Consider the following 7,325-nt stretch of genomic DNA (forward strand, 5'->3'; position numbering starts at 1 on the left):
TCGCGCCTCCAGCCGCCGCCGTCTTCGTCGGGTCCGGCCGCCGCGCCGCCTCCCGGCCCGCTCCGCCGCCAAGTCGAGCCGCCGTCCCGCTCCGTTCCCGGCCGCGCCTCTCCGCCCGGCCTCTCCGCCTCGCCGCCCCGGCCTCTCCGCCGCGCCGCCCCGCCGACGTCCTCATCCTTCGGCCGGCGAGCCCTCCAAGTCCGACGACCCCAGAAAACCTCGAACCTCGCGCCGCTAAAGTGCCTTCCAAATCCAGATCGGGATCGGTTGACCTTTTACCCCGAAACCCTAACTTTTTGCGTTTTTCCTCATGCTATAACTCCGTATGTGTAGCTCCGTTTTGGGCATATAGCATATCAAAATGTTCGTCTCAGAGAGTACATCATTTCATCTCATTGCATCATTTTCATTTGAGTTCATCTTGATGCCCGATATGCTGTTTGAAGAGTGCTATTTGAGATAATTGTCAGATCTGCTGCTCCAATTAGATATTTGTCATTTTTCCCATGATTATTGTGTGCATGAAATGCCCCTGAGCTCCACATGTGTTTTGTTATATGTTTTGCCATCAATCCAGAGGTGCAACCCATGTATTTTTGTGATGTGTGTGGTGACTAGGACAAGCTTGCAAAGTGGTGCATTCGTTAATGCTGATTTCAGGGACTTAGCAATTCCACTAAGTCCTTGATCTGCTTATCTCAATATGCCATATGTTCATGTTGTTTGCTAGTGATCCGTGCCTCTTTTGAGGATGATCAGTAAGGACGTTTTGTTAATCTTTTAGTGCTCTATCCATCCATATATTTGTTTACAATTATGGAGCACCCCAGCTTGTGTTAATCGAGGTCTACTTTTGCTACTTTGTGAATCTGGGCAGATTGTCTACCTGTTAGCGATTTTGCCGAGGATGTTGTAGTTGATCCATGCATGCTATGTTATTGTTCTTGCCATGTCTAGCTTGTATTTTGTGTATTCTTGATGGGTGTATGCTTAGTTGGTCATGACTTGCTCTGTAGTGAGTGCATCGAGCTCGTAAACATGCCTACTTGATATATGTTTCAGCATGCTCCAGTTTTCACTAAGTCTGTGATCTAATTATGTTTATGCCATGTTCACATGCTTGCAATTGTATTTTCTGATCCCTTTTCGCTCAAGGTCACCAAGGGACTTTTGTTAAGCTCTTTGAGTATCTCCATACCATGCTTTACTTTGCCATGTTCAGGTCTTGTAGCATATAGTTTTCATGCTCCAAAGTGTGCTACCTGATCTGAAATTCCAGACAAGTGTTAATTTCACTAAGTCTGAAATTTGTTTACCAAATGCATTTTTGCCATGCTTGTTTGAACCTGTTAATGGATGCATTGGCCGTAGCTCAGTGTTCATCTTTTGTTAAGCATCATGTATGGATCCCTGCCATGTATTTTGTTGCCATGTTTGAGTGCTGTAGCATGTTCATCTTGTTGCATTTAGATGGCTACATGCTGTATATCGCAGACCGGTGCCATATTTGAATTGCTTGCCATTTCCAAACCGTAACTCCGATTCCGCCGATTCCGGCGTTCTTTATATCGTTTTCAAGCGATTTCACCTCACCTTTCCAGTGGCACACTTGGGTTTCCATGTTGAGTCTAGGTTCATTCATTCCTTGTCAAATCTTGCATATGCATCACATATCGCATCCCGCATAGCATACCATCTTTGCATCATATTGTTTGAGCTTTGCACGTGGTTGATTGTGTCCTTGTTGCTTGTTTGTCTTGTTTGGGTAGAGCCGGGAGACGAGTTCGCTAATGAGGAGCCCGTTGATTTTGCTTTCGAGGATCCAGTCAACTCTGACAACTTTGCAGGCAAGATGATCATACCCTCGAAATCACTTCTATCTTTGCTTGCTAGATGCTCGCTCTTTTGCTATGCCTATGCTGCGATACCTACCACTTGGTTATCATGCCTCCCATACAGTTGAACCAAGCCTCTAACCCACCTTGTCCTAGAAAACTGTTGTTTGGCTATGTTACCGCTTTGCTCAGCCCCTCTTATAGCGTTGCTAGTTGCAGGTGAAGATTGGAGACCGTTCCTTGTTGGAACATTATTTACTTGTTGGGATATCATTATATTATCTTGTTATCTTAATGCATCTATATACTTGGTAAAGGGTGGAAGGCTCGGCCTCTCGCCTAGTGTTTTGTTCCACTCTTGCCGCCCTAGTTTCCGTCATATCGGTGTTATGTTCCCGGATTTTGCGTTCCTTACGCGGTTGGGTGATAAAGGGAACCCCTTGATAGTTCGCCTTGATTAAAGCCTTTCCAGCAATGCCCAACCTTGGGTTTACCATTTTCCACCTAGCCTCTTTTTCCCTTGGGTTTCCGGAGCCTGAGGGTCATCTTTATTTAAACCCCCCCCCCCCCGGGCGAGTGCTCCTTTGAGTGTTGGTCCGAACTAGAGTCCTGTGCAGCGCCCCCTCGGGGAAACTCGAGGTTTGGTTTTAGTTGTATGGAGAGCTCATCTGAGTGTGCCCTGAGAACGAGATATGTGCAGCTCCTATCAGGATTTGTCCGCACATTCGGGCGGTGTTGCTGGATTTGTTTTAACTTGTCGAAGTGTCTTGTAGAACCGGGATACCGAGTCTGATCGGAATGTCTCGGGAGAAGGTCTATTCCTTCGTTGACCGTGAGAGATTGTCATGGGCTAAGTTGGGACTCCCTGCAGGGATTTGAACTTTCGAAAGCCGTGCCCGCGGTTATGGGCAGATGGGAATTTGTTAATGTCCGGTTGTAGATAACTTGAACCTTAACTTAATTAAAATGAATCAACTGTGTGAGTTACCGTGATGGTCTCTTCTCGGCGGAGTCCGGGAAGTGAACACGGTGTTGGAGTAATGCTTGATGCAGGTTGTTCTCTAGTTACTCGTTCACGCTTTGCCTTTCTCTTCTCGCTCTCTTCTGCGAACAGGTTAGCCACCATATATGCTAGTCGCTTGCTGCAGCTCCACATATTTACCTTGCCTTACCTATAAGCTTAAATAGTCTTGATCGCGAGGGTGCGAGATTGCTGAGTCCCTGTGGCTCACGGATTACTTCCAAACCAGATGCAGGGCCTGATGACTCCGTTCCAGATGGCGCGCTTGAGCTCAAGTGGGAGTTCGACGAGGACTCACGCCGTTACTATGTGTCTTTCACTGATGATCAGTAGTGGTGCCCAGTTGGGACGATCGGGACCGTGTCGCATGTTGGGGTTATCTTTTATTTTGGTGCCGTAGTCGGGCCATGAGTGTTTGATTGATGTAATGCTATTAATGTACTTTGATTGACGTGGCGAGTGTAAGCCAACTATGTATCTCCCCTTTTATTATCTATATTACATGGGATGTTGTGAAGATTGCCTAACTTGCGACATTGCTTTCAATGCGGTTATGCCTCTAAGTCGTGCCTCGACACGTGGGAGGTATAGCCGCGTCGAGGGCGTTACACCCATGGCAAGAACAACCAATCTAGTAGGCCAAACCAAACTGATAATTCGAAGAGACTTGCAAAGATAACCAATCATACATAAAAGAATTTAGAGAAGATTCAAATATTATTCATAGATAGACTTGATCATAAACCCACAATTCATCAGTCTCAACAAACACACCGCAAAAAGAAGATTACATCGAATAGATCTCCACAAGAGAGGGGGAGAACATTGTATTGAGATCCAAAAAGAGAGAAGAAGCCATCTAGCTACTAACTATGGACCCGTAGGTCTGAAGTAAACTACTCACACTTCATCGGAGGGGCTTGGATGATGATGTAGAAGCCCTCCGTTATCGATGCCCCCTCCTGCGGAGCTCCGGAACAGGCCCCAAGATGGGATCTCGTGGATACAGAAAGTTGCGGCGGTGGAATTAGGTTTTTGGCTCCGTCCCCGATCGTTTGGGGGTGCGTGGATATATATAGGAGGAAGAAGTACGTCGGTGGAGCTTCGAGGGGCCCACGAGGCAGGGAGCGCGCCCTCCACCCTCGTGACCGCCTCGTGGCTTTCTTGACGGAGGGTCCAAGTCTCCTGGATCTTATCTGATGAGAAAATCACGTTTCCAAAGGTTTCATTCCATTGGGACTCCGTTTGATATTTCGTTTATCCGAAACACTCAAATAGGCAAAAAACAGCAATTCTGGGCTGGGCCTCCGGTTAATAGGCTAGTCCCAAAAATAATATAAAAGTGGAAAATAAAGCCCAATGATGTCCAAAACAGTAGATAATATAGCATGGAGCAATCAAAAATTATAGATACGTTGGAGACGTATCAGCGGGGAAGCTGGCCGGCACAAAAAACGATGGAGAAGGTGGGAGGAGGCTGGCAGCGTGCGGATTTCGAGGGGGGAGTGGTAGGTGCTGCCAAAAATGGAAGGGAGGGGTGTTATATAGGGCAGGTTTTGGGTTTGGGGGGATTTTGGACCGTTTCAAAGCCTCCAATCGCGATCCGATGGTTCCGGTCGGAGGGTGGGTTTAGTGGGCTGCAGGTGGGCTGATCGTTACTGTGTAGAAGGCCGAGAGATGCGGGGGAGAAGAGAGGGATGCCCTGCAGCAGATTCCGGAGACCGAAAACGTCCGATGATAGACCGACTATACTCCCGCTATAGTTATCCATTGGGGCATCAAACAAACTCCGAATGCGATGAAACTTGGCAGGCGACCTACTAACAACATAACAACACCGCACGCCAACTTTCATCCCATTCCGAGAACATTTGTCGGCCACTTATAAATTAATATTTCGGTCGTGCCACGGGCGCGTGCAAGTGTGTCTGGGCTCAGAACGGATAATGGAAAGAATGAGGAGACCAGGACGGATGCAAGTTTTGAAAAACATGATGATGCAATGCACATGATGACATGGCAAGATGCGACACGCAAGCAAATGACAAGGTAACAACAACGAATAACTGGAGGACACCTGGCGCAACGGTCTCGGTGCGTCACAGTCTTCTTGCTCCAACCGCCCAAACCAGCGCCAGTCGTGCCGCGTGATCCTGCCTCTCGTGGCTGGCTGTGATGCCACGGAGGCCTCACCGCCCCCTACTACTCCCACCGCTAGCCAGGCCATCCCTCTACTCACCCACACCCCCTGTTATTCTGCGGCGACAGCAACCTCACACCGCAGCCGAACCAGTGAACCCTCGTACTCCTCTCCGCGTGGGCATCCACTGCCGTGTCTTCCCCGGCTCCGCACCGTCCCCTTCCTAGGCCTTGCCGTCGTCCACCGCCTTGGTGCTCTCGGTGTGGCATGGTCAATGTGGTCAATGGCCGACTTCCATCGGAAAAATACTGTACGTGGAGAGGCTGACAGCTGGGTCCACGACCACAACCCAGTTTTTTTGTGATTTGCCAAGTAAGTCGCTTTGTCAGGCCTGTTGGGCTGCAAATCTTTCAAGACGAGGAGAGCTTCATTCGGCTGGCCGAGAAAATGGCCTATCAGTAATGAGAAATGGGCTGTATATTTTTAAAACACATCAAACTGGCAATTAGTTTCAAATTTGTTTTTGTTTCATTTCGAGATCTTAAATTGCATTGATTTTTATGCATGGACAATTTGTTGGATTTTATATTGATATACATTTATTTTTAAAATCAGTTTGAATGTGACTCAAAATTTCGGGATTAAAAACAGTTCGGACCGCACCGAAATATGCAAAATTTCATATAATTTTTTAACCGTGGCCACAATATGGGCTGTAATGCTAACAAAAAGAATATGGGCTCCAAAAAAACCTTAAGAATTAGAAAATGGGATGTATATTATTAGAAATAATGGCAGATGGGCTGTATAATGTTTACCACAGATTTGAGGCTTTCCTAAAAAAGGTTGACGCACAAGCAGTGACTGTTGGATGTCCATCCAACGGCCGTCGTGCTTCTTCAATCTCTGCTCTTCCTGCTCCAGCCGCTCAAACAAGCGTTGGCGGGATTGCCTGCTCTCTCCTCCCCGCGGCCGGCTGTGCTGCCGCGCAGGCCTCACCGCCCCATCGTACTCCCATCGCTGGCCTAGCCATCACTCTACTTACCCACACCTGCTGTTATTCTGCGGTGACGGCAGACGAACCAGTAAACACTCGTATAGTCGTACTCCCCTCCATGTGGGAAACAACTGTCGAGTCTTCCCTGTCTCCGTGTCGTTCCCTTCCTAGGCCTCGCCATCGTCCACCGCCCTGGTGCTCTCGGCGCGGCCTGGTCAACGTGGTCAACAACCGACATGCATCTGAAGTGGATTGTACGTGGAGAGGCTGACAGCTGGGTCCATGACCGCACATAAGGAAATGCCTCCTTATTACGTGCAAAATAATGATTCCTCCACCTGACATCTGGGACCCACCGAAAGGGCCTCTGTATTTCACGAAAAAAACATTATCCCCGCTGACAGCTTGGACCCACCATCTATATCTTCGCACGCAAGGAAGTACCTCCTTATTACGCACACAAAAAATGAATACTCCCCCTGCTAGTTGGGACCCAAAATAGTGGTAGGCTGACTTGTGGGCCTACCAAGTTGACGGGGATGGAGGGCTTTGTCAACTTAGTCAATATGCATGATTCTAGCTCCAGTTACCGTACGATGTCCATCCAACGGCCGTAGTGCTTCTTCAACCTCTGGTCTTCTTGCTCCATCCGCTCCAACCAGCGCCGGTTGTGCCTCGTGCTCCTGCCTCCCATGGACGGCTGCGATGCAGCGGAGGCCTCACCGCCCCTACTACTCCCACCGCTGGCCAGGCCATCCCTCTACTCACCCACACCCCCTGTTAGTCTGCGGTGACGGCAGCCTCACACCGCGGCGAACCAGTGAACCCTCGTACTCCTCTCCGCGTGGGCATTCACTATCGCGTCTTCCCCGGCTCCGCGTCGTCCCCTTCCTAGGCCTCGCCGTCGTCCACCGCCTTGGTGCTCTCGGCACGGTGTGGTCAACATAGTCAAGGAACGACTTCCATCGAAAGAGTACTGTATGTGGAGAGGCTGACAGATGGGTCCACGGCAGCCGCAAGGAAGTGCCTCCTTATTACGCGGAAAATAATTATTCCTCCACCTAACAACGGGGACCCACCAGACGGGCCACCGTATTTGGTGAAAAAAACATTTCGCCCCTGACTCCTGGGACCCACTAGGTGGGCCAACGTATTTCACGAAAAAACAATCCCCCCGCTGTCAGCTCGGACCCACTCGAGGTTCCTCCTTATTACGCACAAAAAGATGAATACCCCCCCTGCTAGTTGGGACCCACCTTGGTGGGAGGCTGACTTGTGGGCCTACTAAGTTGATGGGGATGGAGTGCTTTGTCAACTTAGTCAATATGAACG

The sequence above is a fragment of the Triticum urartu genome, chromosome 1A, assembly GCF_056163025.1.
Source record: "Triticum urartu cultivar PI428250 chromosome 1A, HENAU_Tu73, whole genome shotgun sequence".
Taxonomy (NCBI): domain Eukaryota; kingdom Viridiplantae; phylum Streptophyta; class Magnoliopsida; order Poales; family Poaceae; genus Triticum; species Triticum urartu.